This window comes from Trachurus trachurus, assembly GCF_905171665.1.
Source record: "Trachurus trachurus genome assembly, chromosome: 16".
Classification (NCBI taxonomy): Eukaryota; Metazoa; Chordata; class Actinopteri; order Carangiformes; family Carangidae; genus Trachurus; species Trachurus trachurus.
In genome coordinates, this window is record NC_139902.1 from 17904341 (window position 1) to 17922732 (window position 18392).

The window sequence follows — 18392 nt, forward strand, 5'->3', positions numbered from 1 at the left end:
ACATGAACTATGAGTAGTATGGTACTGTAACTGGTGAGTCAGGGCAACTGACTGTAAGCAAACCTGAATTCCTTTATTTCTACAGACTGAATTGTTTTTTTAACGAAATTATTAGTAAAATGTAAATCAGCAACAGTTATAGATTCAGATTGCTCCTGGGTTTTTGGTAAAGCTGTACAGTGTTTAAATTCATGTTGAATGTAGGCCTATGTAATGGAGGTTGGATGTCAACAAGATCAGAGCCTGCAGAATAGAAAAGAATTTGTCAAAAAAAAAAAGTCTCCCCTCAAAGTCTGTTTAGTATCTGCTCTGAAGTTTTCATGGTTGATGATCTTTGTCAGCAGTTGGAGTTTGTTCAATCAGTTGCCATAAATAGATCAAATTCCCATTGTTTTTTCTCTCCAAAGAGTCAGGACTAATCATCCACGCTGGCTCAAAAATTGAGATTCAAAGTATCTATGTATGTAAAATAAGTAACCCAATTCCATCTGCTGATGAATATGCGAAATGGTTGTAAGCTCTGCTCAAAGAACTGTCAGCCTCAAAAATATAATGGTGTAACAGCCTGTGTGTGTGTTCATAAAAAGACAAAAACAATCCATGTGAATTGGTCCTACTGACTTATCATGTTAGAAATAGGCTACTTGGAGACATGACAAAGATTAATACCGGTAAACATTATTACTTGCAGCTAAAAACTGAGTAAAATTTAGCTTAATAAAATCTCAAATGAGTCTAGAGCTGACTCTGACATGCTGAGTCTGATCTAATGCAGTGGCCACAGTGCAGGAGGAAAAAAAACATTTTGAAATGGGGAAATGATATTGCCTTTCTTCTGTTTCCACCCATCCATAGCTTTACAGTGTGCAATAAGCATCACAGCCCCACACAGCCATGGGTGTGATGGACTGTTAGTGTTGTTAAAGATGGAGAGCTCAATCAACTCTGGCTAAAGTAGTTTAACAGTTTAATTTTTGGGATTATTAATTCCCTGTAATGGATTGGATTGGGTTTCCCTTTTAACTATCTTCCCTGGGACTGTGGTAAAGGGATAGCTACATCAGTCTCCTGGTGTATACAAGCCCAAAGACTTTAAGAGCTTTCATTTAAAGAGAATGCCCTCTCTGTCTACTTCTGTGCGCTTATCCATGCTAGGGTGGAAGCTGATCAGTGGCATTGATCCAGCTTTATCAGTCCCCACTGTCTATAGGGTTGTCTTTTAGAGTAATGAGCCTGTCTCCAGTTGCTGGGAAAACCGACCTTGGGGATGGATCAATAGGAAACTTATAAACTCATTGTTTTAACTCTTAAACGTATTAATGAACGACAACAATATTCTCCCCAAATCATTTAACTATATGAAATTTTATATTAAGTTGCAATGGCAGTGATTAAAAGCATCTCTTTTGGGTAATTATGAGAGGAAAAACTCCTGATTTCTCCCCCAGGTTTTCAGAACTTGGCTTGAGTCTCTTTTCTAATAATTTGTAATAATCTTCCTCAGGGAGGCTGTTCCACTGACCACATCTTGACATCCCACTGTATCCAGAGCCTTTTCATCACCCTGTTACATGAGCCAGTAGAGGGAGTCCAAGGCTTAAATCCTGTTTCCACCTTGTGGTAAGTCAGGCAGATGTTTTGTGTCTTAAATGAAGGCTCCAGTTCAAGTCTGTGAGTTTTGTGGGGACTTAAACTTTCCACTGATTGCGTCTGTTTTGTGCCATGATGATGAGTCAAAATATTTACTAATATTACAAAAGTGTATGAATAAAATAACTCCCTCTCTATTTTCTCTGAATAAATAAGGAAGAGGGTTTGCAAATCAGAAAATTGGCAATATGAGTCCAAGTTAAACTTAGGAGCAGTCCCTTTTCCCTCCTGTAACATAGAAGCCACTCTGTTGCGTGCGAGCCTCCCAATGCTGTGCAGATCAGGTTATTTTTGATAACAGCTAGCCATTTAAAATTTAGAGAATAAGAGGTTTTAGCTATGCATTATTCATTCTTTATGTAAGGCCTCAAAACTGAAGCTTTCTACAAGCCTTTTCTCCCTTTTTTCACATGTCTCTGTCTCTATTTGTCACTATAGAAACACAACCTCTTGAAACTACTGTTAGCCCGTCTAATTCCTCTTTTTTTTAGTGCCTGTCACAATCAATCTGTTTGTCTACATATGCTTGCAAAAGTATGTGGGCATCTGAACATTACACTTATGTGTGACATGTTCTTATTTCATTACTATTCCAAAAACATGGGCATCAGTGTGTGTGTGTGTGTGTGTGGATAAAATAGACTCGACTCTCCCGGGGAATGTGGCAGGGCTTTTTGCAGGCCAGTCAAGTTTTTTGTTCAACATCAACGTCAGAAAACCATTTCTTTTTGGACCTCGCTTTGTGCTCAGGGACGCTGTCACGGTTGAAACAGCTTTTTCGCAATCTGTTGCCACAAAGCTGTGAGCACGCTGTGATCCAAAATATCACTGCAAGTTGTTGAATTAAGTTTTTCCTCGATTGGAACTTAGAGGCTGAAACCGGTGTCTAACTGGACAAGGGGGTCCACTTAACTTTTGCCATCTGCTCAGCAGCACGCATGTCGCTGCATCTTTTACTGGGTTAAAAAAATGTTTACATCAAGTTGCTTAACCATGCTGGCACTAGCTCAAGGCTAGGTGGGCGAGGACGGGAGAAAGGCTGCGTGATTGAAAACATAGATATAAGGCGATAGATTTAGAGACAAAAGATAAATATAGAGACGAAGGAACAACAGAGAAAGAGCGGGCGGGCGGGGAGGGGGGGTGAGAGAGAGAGAGAGAGAGAGAGAGAGAGAGAGAGAGAGAGAGAGAGATTTCACTTACCATATACTGTATACCTCTATCTCTCTCACCCCTCCATCTGTAGAGGCAGAGGGAGTGAGAGATAGTGTTTGCCCTTGCAGGTTGTAATGAAGCTGTGGAAGGATAGATGACTCACTTTAACACAAGCAGAGGAGAAATACACACTCTAACATCACTCAGCTGACCTGAGTGAGTGATTGTGTGTGTGGGAGGGTGCAAAGTGTGAGGGCCTGTGTGTTTGTGGAGGTAATGCTACCGAGTGTGTGACAATAGAGAATGATGCTGATTATATAGGAGACCGGATGGAGTGATAAGGGTATCACTAGACAGACGGGGGTTCGTCTTCTGCTCTTAATGTGCACCCACTAGTATTGGTGTATATGCTAGTGTCTGTTAAGGTGCATTTGCACGAGTGAGCACATAAATCTGGGTGCAGATAAAAATGCACGCCGAGTGTGCACCCCTCTGTGTATCTGTTCAACCGCATACTACGTTCCAACGGCCTTTCTGTAAGGCACCTGTTTTGTGTGTCTGTGTGTGCTAGCGAGAGAGCGCATCACGGAGAGACGGATAGAGGCGTCATCGCGCTGTTAGAGGGCTTGGCGCCACGTCAGCACTTCTACAGTTCAGCCAAGGACTCCTGCGCACACTGTCCATCCATCTCCACATGTCTGAGAGTGAAAAGGTTGAGAGGGAGAGATAGAAGGAGAGAGGGATGGAAAGCAGGCTAGATGAATGGGATTGGGGCGAAAAAACTGGATGAAGGAATTAATTATACCAAACATCCTAATGTCAAGATCTGGTTGTACAACTGGTAGAGGAGCTGCACCCCCACATGACCAGATCATAGTCTGTCCTAGTGTTCTGGGTAATGCAGCAAACTGTATTGCTGGACTCATCTGCCCTCATTCCCTATGGAAAAATGAGCTCCACTTATCCACGGGCCCTCTCTCCTCTTGGCTTTCTAATAGTGAAGTAGAGAATAACCTTCCCGTAGAGAGTCAGAACCACGGAGTAACTTTGTGCTTTCTGATATATCTGAAAGCTTTTCCTTTAAAGAACGCTTCAGGTTTGCTCCCCCAATGAATCATGCAGCACTCTGGAAACCCTTCTTCCTGACCTTCTCTCCTTAGCTTATGTTTCTGTGGCTATTTCTTTCCTTAGTATACATGACTATTATTGTAGGAGCATAGGAATATTGTTACATCAAGAGAACGCTGTGGCTCAGGCTCTTGGATTTTTTGCTTGTACTATAATTTGATGGATATCAGTTTTGGCTAATAGTCTCTGCCTAAAGTCTTTAAGTGTAATTATATTTTCTCCCCGACAATATCTGAGATTTTATTTCTGCAGAGAATTAGATAGTGAGGAATTGCACCATAATAAAATAACAGATTTTTATCGGTTTATAAATGATTGAAAGCTCTCTACTTGCTCACTTTTGAGAGTTATGATATTGTAAACAAGTTTTCTTTTGACCGAGGACAACATTAGTGTTTTGTCCAATCAGATTATTCATGGCAAGTCCTCTCATTTACATCAAAGCCTCACAGTACAGCCAGTCAATAACAGCTTCTGCTTTCTTGTCGGCTTCAGCAGTTTGGTGTTTATACGATTTGGAAAAACATATTGCAAAAATACCTTTTACAGCACTTTAGGAGAAACAGGTTTTATTAAACAAGGTGTTGTACTTATATTCCATAAAGACAAATTATGATAATAGTATAAGTATTTATATATTATACATTTTTTCAGCCTTTAGTGGGTACTTTTTTTAAGGCAAAGTATTTATACCGTAACTACTACCATTTCATCATTTTCTTTGATGGTAAATACTTGTGTCTCATTGGCTGTGAGCTTATGTTTCATGTTGACAATGTTGTCAGTTTGAGTCTGAATCACACCCTGTCAGATGTCACATTGACTCTTAACCCCTGACTGTCTTCCCTCTGTCATTCATCCTTGTATTCTATAGAAAAAAGCACCTTACCCCAAAATACAGTATAATTACTTCATGTACTGTCGGAGGTAAAAATCGGGGCATTTCACCACAGTTGTGACATGCATCGGAGATATGCAGGCAGCAGGCAGAGCTTAATGCCACCTAAAATAGTCTGACTTGCTTCAGATTATTAAAGGGCACAAGTAGGAGTTAGACAGAGAATAAGTTGAGAGGGACGAGACAGTTTGTTTTTATATGCATGCATTTTATCTCTGCGTGCGTGTATGTGAAGCAGACCATGTTTAACAGTTGGCCTGGGGAAATGTCATTTACCACTTACTACATGAGTAGTGATGTTGAAGGGAAATGATTTGTATGGAACTGAATGGAGAAGCGTTTTATCAGTTCCATTTGTGGCTTCAGTGTTTCTCCTACCGTGAAATAGGTAAGTTCTGTGTCCGCACCAGAAAGAATTTGATCTGATCTGGTTTCACTGTCTGAAGTTGGGACCATGCACAACAAAAAAAAATGATGGGGTTTAAGCAAGGCTCTTTTTTTGGTGTTTGTTTATAGAGTACAGCACAATGGCAGGGAATAAGGAAAGCTTCATGACTGCCTCATAGCATGGCTTTTGGCCACGTTGCAGCAAGTTGACTGTGACTGATTTGGAGTCGCCCTCACAAATACATTCAGAGATGGAAAAGGGCTTGTATCACTATATTTAAAAAAAAAAGGCTTTCTCTAAAATCTTCACATATTGACAGATAATCACCATATTGTGATTTTATGATATTCTGTATATATATATATTATGATATTTATTTTCTTTTCTTTCTTTTTTCCCCACATTCATTACCAAAAGTATCTCATAATTAACATGTTGTAACAGCAGGATTGATGTCATTTGAATTTAATAGAACCAGTAGGAAGGAAGCTTTGTGCTCTGTGGCAGCATTAGTCATTCACTCATTAACAATGGTAGAATAATATCCCTCCCCTTCTCTCTCACACACTCACCCACACACACACACACACACACACACACCGAACCCAGCAACATGTCAGAAAACTGATCTGTTGGAGGTGACACTCTGCGCTCGTTAATTCATACTCATAAATTTTCAGTGAGATGTCACATTATGATGTCATAACGTCTTTCCAAGTGACATTTTTTCTCATTACTTTTTCCAGCCATTTTGACACAACTGTAGGTGCTACTGCAGTAGATGGTCTAATCTGTTCTCTGTTGTCCAGAGTTGCAATTAATTCAATTTTATAACCTTTCAAAATATCATAAACTTATGGTAAATAAATGTGTGCATTAACTTACGGTGAACAAACTAATAAATGAAAATTGTTTTCTTAATGTGACAAGTGTCAGATGACAAAAAACTGAGAAATTCAAAATGCCAAGATATCTTTTCGAGTTTTCACAAAGCTTGGGGAGAAATCATGTGCAAACACCTAAGATCATATCCATAATCTAGCTAATCAATTTAACTTCAAAATAACAATTTTTGATGATACTTTTTAAAAGAAAACGAGAGAGTTAATTAAAGAATTTTTCAAACAATTGTCTCAGACCAAAACTTCGAGGGCACAGACTAATCTCCAATCAACTTGTCAACTCTGTATAATTGTCACTGAAAAATCAGCACTTATTAACACTTCAAAATTCTTAGCAGGATGGTGATTTGCTGTCTTGTTTCGTCAGTATAAACCCTCAAGTTTCAAACTAAATGCTCCGAATGTGAGACTGTAAACGTTTGTGTTAAATTCAACCTTTGCACAAGCACAGATAATCTCTCCCCCTTTATCTCCAGCACACTCTTTTGCGACTTTAAAAAAAGGATAGTAATACAACCCTTTTCTCACCTTTAGAGAGTGCCCAAGGGGAAACGGTTGGAAATGGGGAAGGTGGGGAAAGATGGAGATTTGAAGGGTTACAAGATGAGAGGCGAGTTGTCCTTTAGTCATGGGGTTATGAAGCATTTTATCGCAGCTTTTCTCTGAGTCTGCAGCTCCTCTGACATTGTCAACCTCGCACTTTGTGAAAGCAAAACTCTGTAGGGATAAAAACACAAAACTCCAATCTTCAAACAAACGCCTCAAACATTTGCACATTCCGAGCATTTTGTAGCCAAACGTCTTTGTATGCAAATCGGGGATCAATTTTGTTTTGATGAAAGAAAACCTATGAGTTCAGTCTGGCGGTCTGCTGTTTACATTGTGTTCTAGTTTTCAGCAGCTTCATAATCAAAGGCTTTTCTCTCTCTGCACTGTGATGAACTCTGAACTGTAATGGAGGAATAAATTGAAGTACTGAGATTTTAGCATGCAGTTTTGTTTTATCTCCTGCTCATTATTTCTCACACACACAAACCGCTGTGCTGACATATTGTATGAATGCAGATGGATGCGTACAGTAACACAAATGCATGTAGCCAGACAGTTTTTAAAGCACTCTTTAAAGGACTTAATAATTTTGCTTCAACACCTCTGATCTAACTCACCCCAATTCAATGATTTCTCCACACTCAGCTCTTTTGTAATTACACACCGTGACTGCAGACTCAAATTAATTAAACTAGATCTTCATTTGTTGCCCTCTCGGCGGCTGCTGATGAATCACATCACCATCCAGTGGTCTCCACTGGTGGATGTAGGTGGAGGACTGGAATGTATTGTGATTCTCCTATTATCCCAACAGTGAGTTGGTGGTCATGAAGTTAAAATAGAGACAGCTTTATCCTCCACTATTAGTCAGTAAAACCTGATTATCAGTTGAATCAAGATTATGTGGAAGAGTGGATGAATTGGGAAGTAAAGTAATAGTTTCTATCCCTCTCAGTCTTCCTGTATTGTTTCTAGGACGAAGAGCTGATAGTGTTGCATTATGGGGGGGAAAAAATAGACTAAAAACAGGACTTTTCTTTTTGTTGAATGAAACTTGTCAACCTGTTTCAGAATCAGCTGTTTCAATGTTAACCCCGAGGCTGCAAAGGTTTAGCCCACATTTTACAGAGCCAGAATAATGTGCTGAAGGTTTTCACATGGTGTGAGGTTGGTGCCTGTCTGTCTTTGGTTTTAGGTATTTATTACAATTATTGAAAAGCTTTTATTTCACTTAAAGAGTGTGAACCTGTCTCCTCTGCTTCTCTCAGCTTTGTGTGTGGAGGGGCAATGACACGTGGGGAAACAGAAAGCAGAGCAGAGAAATGCCATCTTCAATGACAGCAAAACTCAATAGTCTCTCACATTCAGCTGAAATGAAAGTGCACATTACTTTTGCAAATAACATGAATTATATATATTCCTATCTTTTAGATTTTTTTCCCTTTGGTTTCTCTGGGTGTCAGGGTCAGATATTTTAATTATATAAAAATATATTTGTTGGACACAGATTGAAATCATCCTGATCAAACTGTGATATCTGACCGTCATAAATTAGTGTTGTTTTGAATACCTTAGCATCATGCTAAAAGAAGGTGGAAAACAGTGGTAAATTTGATGCTTCCTAACAAACACCACCATATTGCCATTCATCTCTACTTACCAATGTGTCCAAGCACAGCTAAGAGCCATTACTATGGCTGTAGCATAAACCATGACTTAAATTACTTAAATTCTCTTTAGCAGTTAATCGATTAAATGCCTTAGAGTTTCAACATTTGGATTTAACAATATTTTTTGCAATTAACATCCACCCTGAATAGCCATCCACAATGATATTTTTGACAGAACAATATGAATTTACTAATCAGATTAGTTTGGTCCATTACTGTTTCCTATTTTATTACAATGAATGGTATTTTATATTACTGTGCCGTACCCTTCTGATACACTGATTCATATTCAACAAATGGTTATCTGACATTTCCATTACTACTTGCTGTGAGCCATAGATTACTAAGAGGTAAGACGATTCAAAAATGTTGGTGTAAATGTAAACATTTGGGAATATAAACTCTACAAGTAATTGTAAATACACCATATTATATAGTGTAATTTTCTACAGCGTTAAAAGCATATAATATATTTCCATATTTATCTGTGTCGGCATCAACAACTTCATCAAGTTTAAGCATGTGATGATGCTGCTGTGTTTGTGTTAATGAAGGCAGAAGATGGTGTTTATTTGGAGCTGCTTAATTAGCAGCAACAGTAATGAAGCCACATGGGACGCAGTGTTGGTATCTGGACGGCCAGGATAGGATGATTACTTAGACTGGATTTGTCCAAGAAGCTGTTCTTTTTACTTGCTACACAAACACAGACACAATATACACGATACACACATGAACTCACGCACAAAAAGGCTTTCTTCTCTTGATCTGCTGCCAGGAGAGGTGTGTGCATGGAAATTGTGTGTGTTTCATGCCCATGTGTTTGTTTATTACTTTGTATTCAAATGATGTGATTGGATGTATCTGTGGGTGCGTGCATGTGCCCGCGAGTGTGTGCAGTCTGTTTGAAGTAGCGCTACCAGGGAACAGCGGGGATTATTTGTGATTTTCTTTGGCAAGGGGTGAATGTATTGTAGAGATTTTATTGCTAACTGCTTCATATATGCAGGAATTTCATTTCCTGCTAACTTGTATTCACTTACATATCCCATTAACAGTGAACCAACTGGGGTTTACATAACCTCTATTAGAGTAAAATCTAAACTGAACAGTGATAAATTGTGGTGATTCATAGAAATATTCAGTTAACAACAAAGAAAAACTCATCTGTATACCACTGTATGTGCAGAATAATTTATATTTGCCCTGGACAGTGAGTTAATTTATCTGACTCCAGTCCACATGGCTGTTCATAATAATGAGCATTGATTTAGATTGACTTGTTTATTTGAGTATCAATGGCAATATCACTGCAACAGAACATAATCAGTTGCTACCTTTTTGAAAGGTGCAATAAATGAAGTCCTTCAGTGAATGTTATCCTCTTCAGCTCCTCAGTGTACAGCAGTTTCACATGTGTGTGTGTTGTCTGGTTTATTCCCCTGTTTCCCTCGTCAAGAAAACATGGATGGAGGAGTTGTTTGTGTGGCTTTGCACATTTTCATTTTTGTGCATGTGTGTGTGGTCCCAGGGAAAATGTCAATTTCAGTGTTTTGGCTGACACAGGCTGACAATGAAGAAACGGTAACAGCAAGGAGAGGGACTCTTTCTCCTCCTTCCTCCTCTTCCCCGTACTTCTCTTTTTCTCCTCTTGTATCCTTTTCATCCTCCTCTTGTCAACTCCCATTATTGCCTCTCATTTCTCCCTAACTCTTCACCTCTTGTCTTGTCCGTTTCCTTCTCCTTGTCACCCACAGATTGCCTATACCGTCAGTTTATCGTTATTGCTATCTCTCTTTCTCTGATGTTAAGTTGATGGAACCAACAAACAAACCAGACAACCTCAGTGATAAGCCTATAAATTTCTAAAGGGTGGAGATGTAACAATACTACAGTAGAATAAGTTGCTGATCTGCCTCAAATACAGAGTATCTCCATACACCAACCTTGACATGTCATGATCGACCTGTTGCTGCCCGACAAGGATGCCTGTGGAATTATTGCACCGTTCTTGTCAGTCGTGAAAGTATTTCATCTCAAGTATCCAGGTCCAGTTTGATGACACCAATTTTCATGTAAATAAATGATGGGGTTTTTACATACTGTAGCTATTTGTCTCACTCAAAACATAGACTTGAACATTTTTTTGATTTACTTGTACAGCACAAGGCAATGAGGCTGCAATTTGTTTAGTTAAAAAAACAAACAGAATCTGTCTGTTTCTCATTTCAAGATCATTTAAGTTGTGATAACTAATAAACAAGACTTATGGTCTTTTTTGTCTTGATTTAGGTTCACGCGCTAACCGCTGTGGCCTGTTGTGGGTGATATAATTATGACTAAACAGTGTATATAAAATGAGATTACATACTCTGAAGGTGACCCTCGTTAAAAATCTGTCTGTCTGTTATGCCTTCATTAAAAAGGTTTTTAAGTTCCCCTCAAAGACTTCAGGTGAACAACACACTCATGAAAGCTGCATCCTGATGTTATACATCTCTGTCTGCATTGGAACGATGATTCCATGCCACGGTTTATGAGAACGGTATCTTAAAATGATTTACAGCCCTCCACAGCAATGCTGTAAAAATCCATGAATCATCAAGGTTTGATTTTATTACAGTCAAGCTGAGAGAAAAAGTTCACTTCATTACCTGAGGGTGGAGGTATTGAGCTCTACATTGCTTCTCCTCAGTGTCTGCAACCTGAGAAAACTACGCTACAAGGTTAACATCTGTAGGAGTCGGGAAGAGATGGATGCAAGGGGAGGAAAAACAGCATGAGAAGAGGATGGGAAAGGATAGAGTAGGGGAGAATTTGAGAGAATGACAGAGACAGAGGGAAAGGCAAAGCAGAAGAGGATAGAAAGTAAAATGAGTAAAAGAATTACTCATGTTCTTTGCAAAATAAAGGAGATATAATGAAATAAAAGGAAAATTAAATAAAACTGAGGCGATGAAACAGTTGAAAAGAGAGAAAGTGAATGGGGGGTGGGGTAGAAGACAGAGCTGACAGAGTGATGAGAGAGAGAGATGGAAAAAGAGAGCGCTGCTGAAACAAGAGATCAATACTTTACTGCTGGGTGCTGAAATGGTGGTGGCAACTGTCTCCCTGAGTTTCCTCCTTAGCTAGACACACTCACACACACATCCCTTGCCTGTTTTACCGCATTCATGGGGACTCATCATTGCCATAATGCATTCTTTAGCCCATTACCCCAACCCTAACCCCTCCCCTAATGCTAAAACCATGTATTAACCTTCTAACAGCCACTTAAATGTGTGGGATCCAGCATTTACAGTATGAAGTTATCACAACCTACGAGTATGGTGGACTCCTTTCATTCAGGACCCCACAAATACGATAAAACAAGCCCACACACACACACAAACATGAACACACGCATACTTAAATGCTGAGCAGGAGACTGTCTGTAACTGTTAGGACTACAGAATTAAAGGATGCCTGCTGAATCATACGGAATAAATGTAAAGGTAAGCCAAGCGATATTCGTAGGCTATAATGGATTTATAGACAAGTAAGCTGAATGTGCTTTACATACAGATGGTAGAGGCAAAACAAAAGTATATGAAAGTAGATGAAGAATAAATGTAGCTAAGTACAAGTACAAGTCATGTGATCTACATCTAAACCATCTCAACGACAACCAAGTTAAGTCCGTCAAATGGTGTACAACTGGACCTACAGTATGTGTGGGACATGAGATGTGGCTTACTTTCAGGTTCATGTTGATATTGACAGAATTTAAAGAGGTTGACAGAGAACAACATGCTGATGATAACGGCTCCACAGAGCAGATCACCCAGTGTCAGTGTGAAGGCAGTCCAACCCTATTAGTCAGTTAGTCCTGTCAGTTCATCGCAGCACTGAACTGTAGCTATGGCTGCATTATTGATCCTAAGACAGACGTTTAGAGTTATCAGAGAACTCTGCAGCCTCATAGTGATTTCTTTGTGTCTGAGTTTACACTGTATCCTTATTTGTGCTTTGAAACATACTGCCAACAACTCCCTCCAACTGTGCTGCTCTGTGTTATGTCCCTAAGTTAAAGTTATGGTTGGTAATCATGTTCAGAAACACTTTTTTGTTATACTGGGTGAAATGGTCCTTCTATCCTGAAAGTAATCAATACATTATGTATTCAGAAAAAGGAACGAAAATAATCAGACCTCTGTGGCGGCTGCAGGACTGACAAAACTGACCAATCCATGCTTTTCGCTCCAAAAAGCAAAAACCAATCAGATGCCTTCATGTCTAGTTCTGCCTACACCCAATCAAGCTGCTGTCTCTCTCCCTCTCTCCCTCCTCTCGCGTGCGCGATCAGAGTCTTCACCTATGTCCGCAGAAAAGCCACACTCCAGTCTGATGGGTGGCAATGTAGCTCTGGCAATGTGCGTTGGGTGTCTGAAGCCGTGGCTTCAGAGAGAAGTCTGAGGAAAGGGGCTGGGACTTTTGATTTGTGAGTTTTCAAATATAGCCTGCTAGAACCGTTTTTCCAGAATCTCCACCGCTACCTTTACGACTAATCAGGATGGCACATGTTAGACCAGTGGTTCCCAACCTTTTTTGGCTTGTGACCCCATTTTGACATCACAAATTTCTGGCGACCCCTACGATCACGTGATCATCGCAGCCATTAATCAAGATGCGCCAGCTCAGATATTTTTATATGCTGCATTTTATTTGACCTCGATTTATATTTGAGAAAGTGAAAATATAGAATACAGTTGTTTAAGATTGTGTGGTGTTTTTAATCATAATTTTAAAGAGAATAATAATTAGTTAAAAAATATTTTTATTATTAATTTTTTTAAATCAAATACTAGACATTTCAGTGACCCCATTTGAATTCCAGGTGGCCCCACGTGGGGTCCCGACCCCAAGGTTGGGTTAGGGGTTAGGGTTAGTTATTTTGTGTAGTCTCATAAAAGAGCAGTGGCAAAAATCACTAATGTAACAATCTATCCCCAAATCCTTAACTCACCAAATAAAGGAAAGGAAACACAAAGCACTTGAGCTTAACTTATGCGAGACCAGCACCAACTGAGGTTTAAATCTTCCTGTTGGCCAGCAGCACCTCCACCACATCGCTATTGGTGTGGTCTAGTCTGTAGTTGTCCTCCTAAGTTGAACTGTACCAGGCATCACCCTTTGTTCTCAATGTTTTCAAATGTGCTTCACTGTGCTGCCATGTACCAGAGAGACAACACAAAACACAACACAAAAACAATGTCCTCAATGATTTTATTTTACGCCAAATTATCACACGTTCAAATCCTAACAGTGGCACAGACAGAATAAGAGTGGAAACTAGTGCTGTTGGTTACCTCTCCTGTACACACACAGACCTTTTGAGTTATTATGCTTGACTGGACCTCTGCACAGGTTGAAGGTGGTCACACCTTTTGCACGGAAATCTATGAGGTCAGGACTCCATGTACCATTACAAATAATAAAGGTGTAATTTATGCCACCATAGCTGATTCACAAAAAAGAAATGCTAACAAGGAGAGTCAGGGGAGATGTCAACCAAGCACAGATGTATACGCCCACAGTCCAAAGACGAGGTCTAATCAGCCAGAGTAAGTGGGTGGACCTCATAAATCCTAACCTAATTACTCAGTGAAAACAGAAGGTGCTCCTACAGTAAGCACTGTGATAATAGTATTTGATAGACACAGATGCAAACACTAGATTGCAAGAAAGAATTCATGATGGCCAGCAATTAATTATGGACACAAAGTTAGGGATATTAGGCTTTTGGATGAAATTTCAGAATGCACCTAAAATGCACAATAACCTTTTCAGGTGAAGTTAATTTGACCTTCTCTAAACTTTTGAATGCACAGGTCCAACTGTTCAATGTGCAGTAACATGCTGTTCTTTGATAAGGTGATTAACCGCAAAAATTACAACAAGTGTCTGATCCATTAATTGACCGCTAAATGTTCTGGTTTAGTGAGTTTGTATTAAAACAGTCCTCTTCATCATGCTGTGATGATGCAACAGAGAGACTGGAAGAGTCACAGAAAGACATACAGTAGAAGTGGACGTCCTTTGCATGACGAGCTATTGACATGTTTTGTTGTGGTATACCCACCACTATTGATAGCTTTTGTTTCTATACATTCTTTGAGATGAAGATATTATCATTCCATACCTCTACTTAAATGCCCTACCTTCATGATATAATATCACTGTAGCATGAACTTTTTACATTTTCCATAAATTCCACCTGAAAATCGAATATCTCTAACTTTTTGTGAGTGCATGTGGTTGTGTAAAACACCACTCCATGAAGTCCTTGCAGCAGAAGACGGAAAAGTTTCCTGTCATGGTGGAGTTGAGCAATGCATTGTTATCTCCAATGTTCTCAGAGGCTGGCAATGCATGTCGATGCTGCCTGCTGATGACAGATATACCACTGAAGGTAAAGAGAGGGGAGACTGCAAACAAAACAGGTTTCAGGATTTCAAGGGGTTTAAAATGATTTGTAACATAGAAAACGTCTCGAGCCTTAAGGACACAATGTGAAACACTGCATGTAAACAAATCTGTGTTCTTCATGCCTTTTTATATGCCTTCTTCACAGCCTGTATTTTGACTTATAGGAGAGGCACAGGTGTTACTAATAATATTAACTGTGGTTACACTCTATACAAAATGTCGCAGTAAGCCACAAAGATGTGGCAATGTCACAGTATCAACAAAAGGCAGGCTGCTGAAGGTCTTACTGTTCTGTGACACATCATGGCTTTATCGAACTTTCAAACATCATTTTCTTTGTAGCTAATTCAGTTGATTAATTTTAGTAATTTTGTGTTCTTTACTGTGTTGAATATAAAACACGGAAACACACAACTTCAAATGAAACCAGTCAATTGCTGTGGTTTTGAATGGAGGCGTCGACTGTCCATCGACTGGTCCATGTTGCAGCTGAACTACACAAAAGACATTTGGCACAGTGTTGAAGATGAAAGATATTAAGTAACATGAAGACCTTCAGAGATCACAGACTGATGCATGGCCCTGTCTGTGGGCTCAGATACAACGTGTCTTGCGCACTTATAAATGATTTTTTTGCCTCTGAGAAGCCAGTGAAGCAGTCAGTGTGAATGCTGAAGATACTACTGCAGGAATGATAACCCAAAGTCTAGGAAGATTAGAGCAGTCTTGAAAACATTTTATTTTTTGTAGCTGGTAAATAGAGGTGAGGCACAAAACCGGTCATTTTTGTGTTGCAGACTTGTTTCGCACTCTCTTTGGTCTCAATCTTTGACGGACATACTGATTACAGCTTGACCTTTTCTGTTCACTCAATAGTTATGTCATTCATAAACTGTATTATCTGTCACTGTGATTAATGAAGAAATGAGAAATGATACCTAGCTGTAGTTTGTTTCCAAAGACAGACTGACAGAAGGGTGCAGATGCATCCGTTACATCTCTTAATATCCACCCTCACTACTGAAACACAAATGGTTAACTTTTTGATGAAAGAAACACTGCTTCTCTGGGGGAAATGTTTAGACATTATTCTCCCTGTCCTGTGTGTGTGCGTGCGCACGCTGATTTGTCTCTTGACAGTGAATTGTCAGTCCCTGCTGTGCCTTCTGGCTTGATGAGAACATCAAGGGGCCTTTCTGACTCATGGAGTGTGTGTGTGTGTGTGTGTGTGTGTGTGTGTGTGTTTATGTGCTTGTGTGTATGTTTTGGTCTGTTTGTCTGTCTCAGTACGTGTCAGTCTCTTCTAAGTGGATCACACTTCATACAAATTCCAGATGCTTTTGTATAAATTAGTCCTAGTTATGGAGGAAGAACCTCTTTGCGAGTGATAATCCAGCTGTGTAATCTTGAGTCATAATTCATTCATTCTTTTTGTGTCATTCATGTGCTATTTTATTTCCCTGACCAATAAATAGACTTGATATTTGTCAGTATTGCTGCCATTTGTTGAATAAACTCAGCACACTACATTTCAACAGAAGCTGCGGAGCTTGTCATGTAGACAATACCACCCCCGCCTCTGTGAAATGTATAATTGAGTATTGGTACAATGTATTGATGAGACAGAAGCAGAACCACTCATTAACAACCTCACAATATTGAGCCGCTTACTTTTAACATGTGTAAGTCTGATACATTAACAAAGATATGTGTAAATACAGAAACATGGACTGGAGTCCTCCTCTTTAACCACCTGTTGAATTTATCTCCAAACCCATTTATTTTTTTCCAGCAGCCTGTTGCACCAGCTGATCCTCAGTTTGAGATGGAGTGTTAAGTCAACTTGTAAAATTGTATGTAATGATTGATTAAAGTGATGTAAAATCTAGTGCAGCATTCATGGAAATGGGAGAGGACATCATTTTAATTAATGGTAATACTTAGGTTTTACATCAAAAATGTAAAGAAATGGAATCTGCCAAAGGGAATGTGGCGGAAAAAAAGAACTTAACTGCGCTGTAACTAATTTGCATGGTACAACCTTTTTTTTTTTTACTCATTGTTCAAGCTAAGCTACATTTGAGGTTGCACATAGCCGGTAAAACAGCCATCAGCCTTAGTTCACCAACTTTTAGGAAATATGTTTGGTTTGCTTGTAGTCGAGTGTATGAGCGTGAATGTGTGAGCTACTGTGACGAGAGCCTCTGCCCTTGCTTTTACACGAACCAGGATTGTTTTTGTTCCATTGGTCGGCAAAGTGAGGGAACAGGCTGAAAAAGTGACTAAAAGCAGGAGAGCAGTGTGGGTTGTTGATTCAGGAAGCCATCTGATTCAATGTTAATGTAAAACTTATTGCTTAATGCAGCTTTAATGATGTTGGCTACCACAATAAGAGCCTCCATTTTTCACTCTTGTCCTGAGCTGAACAAGCTGTTGAGCCACTGCATTAGTTTAGAGTATGTGTCTCTTCTATTCTCCCCTCTGTATTTCTTTCATAGTGCTCCTTCCTTTTCTCTTTAAAAATAACGACCCCTGAGAAAGGCTCGCCTCACTTCACCTTAAGACACAAAATTTTTCTCTGCAACCTTATCAATTAAAAAAAGGGGAAATAATGTACACCACCCGCAGTTATTTGCTGTTCTGTAATTCCACGCCATTTATCAATACAAGCCTCTTGCAGAGTGAATTTACATAAACCTGTAACAGCACTGCTTTATCATTTAATTGGTCCCCAGTGAGAGAGACACCTTAACATGCAAATAATACAAAAAAACTCAGAATTAAAAGAAGAATGCACAGAGAGAAAACCTATTGAATTCACAAGTGGTTGTCCAGCTGTGGTACTGACTCAGAGAGTTTTCAATTTCCTACAGGTTAGTCGTCCATTACATGTGAACATGTTCACGTTTTTTTTTCTTTCTTGGTATCGATGAGTCTGAGGCTTTGGGACAACTTGACTCACACAAGAAAACACAAATACAGACACCAGTCACAAAGAAAGCAAGCTGTAGACTAAAGCTCGTGTTCCCAATCCTTGTTTTTTTTATTTGAGCACTTTTACATTATTTACAAATACAAAAATGATGATATCATCACAAAAGCAAGAAAATAGCAAGGAACATAAAAAAGTGGTAGAGGTAAGCAATGTTGCTTAACAACCTTTGCTTTAATTCCTACAAAACAGTAACAGCAACACTTTGCTTTGTCCCCAAATATGATAAAATAGCATTTAAAAGTAATTTTTCCCACGTACAGTAAGCCCTGCAGATCAGATTTCAGCCTGAGGTCATTGTCACCTTCGAGCATGACATTCTTACATGCTTTCATTGTGCAGTGTGTCTAAATGTCTAATAATTGTATCTCTGCTACATGTAACCTGTGACTATGTATCCCTGAAAGTGACAGTGACTGGTAGGGTTGAGGTTGGATGACTTTATTGTTTACTCTCCAGGGAGAAGTCCATTTATCATACTGAGAGGAGGAGGTGTGAGTGGGAGTAGTCTGATGATATGGGCTGCTGCACCACAGAGAACTGCTGTGTATTATATCCTGTTGGTATGACGTGCAGGAGACATGTTTGTTGC

At 39.4% G+C, this 18392-nt stretch overlaps 1 long non-coding RNA gene across 1 annotated transcript in view; it reads left to right on the forward strand.

Annotated features, from left to right (window-relative positions):
• The window catches only part of LOC310999882, a 36607-nt gene that overhangs the window by 559 nt on the left and 17656 nt on the right, over positions 1-18392 (forward strand). The window contains exon 2 of the long non-coding RNA XR_014596068.1: positions 1505-1620. This is a non-coding gene — a long non-coding RNA (uncharacterized lncRNA). The remainder of the gene's footprint in view (positions 1-1504; positions 1621-18392) is intronic.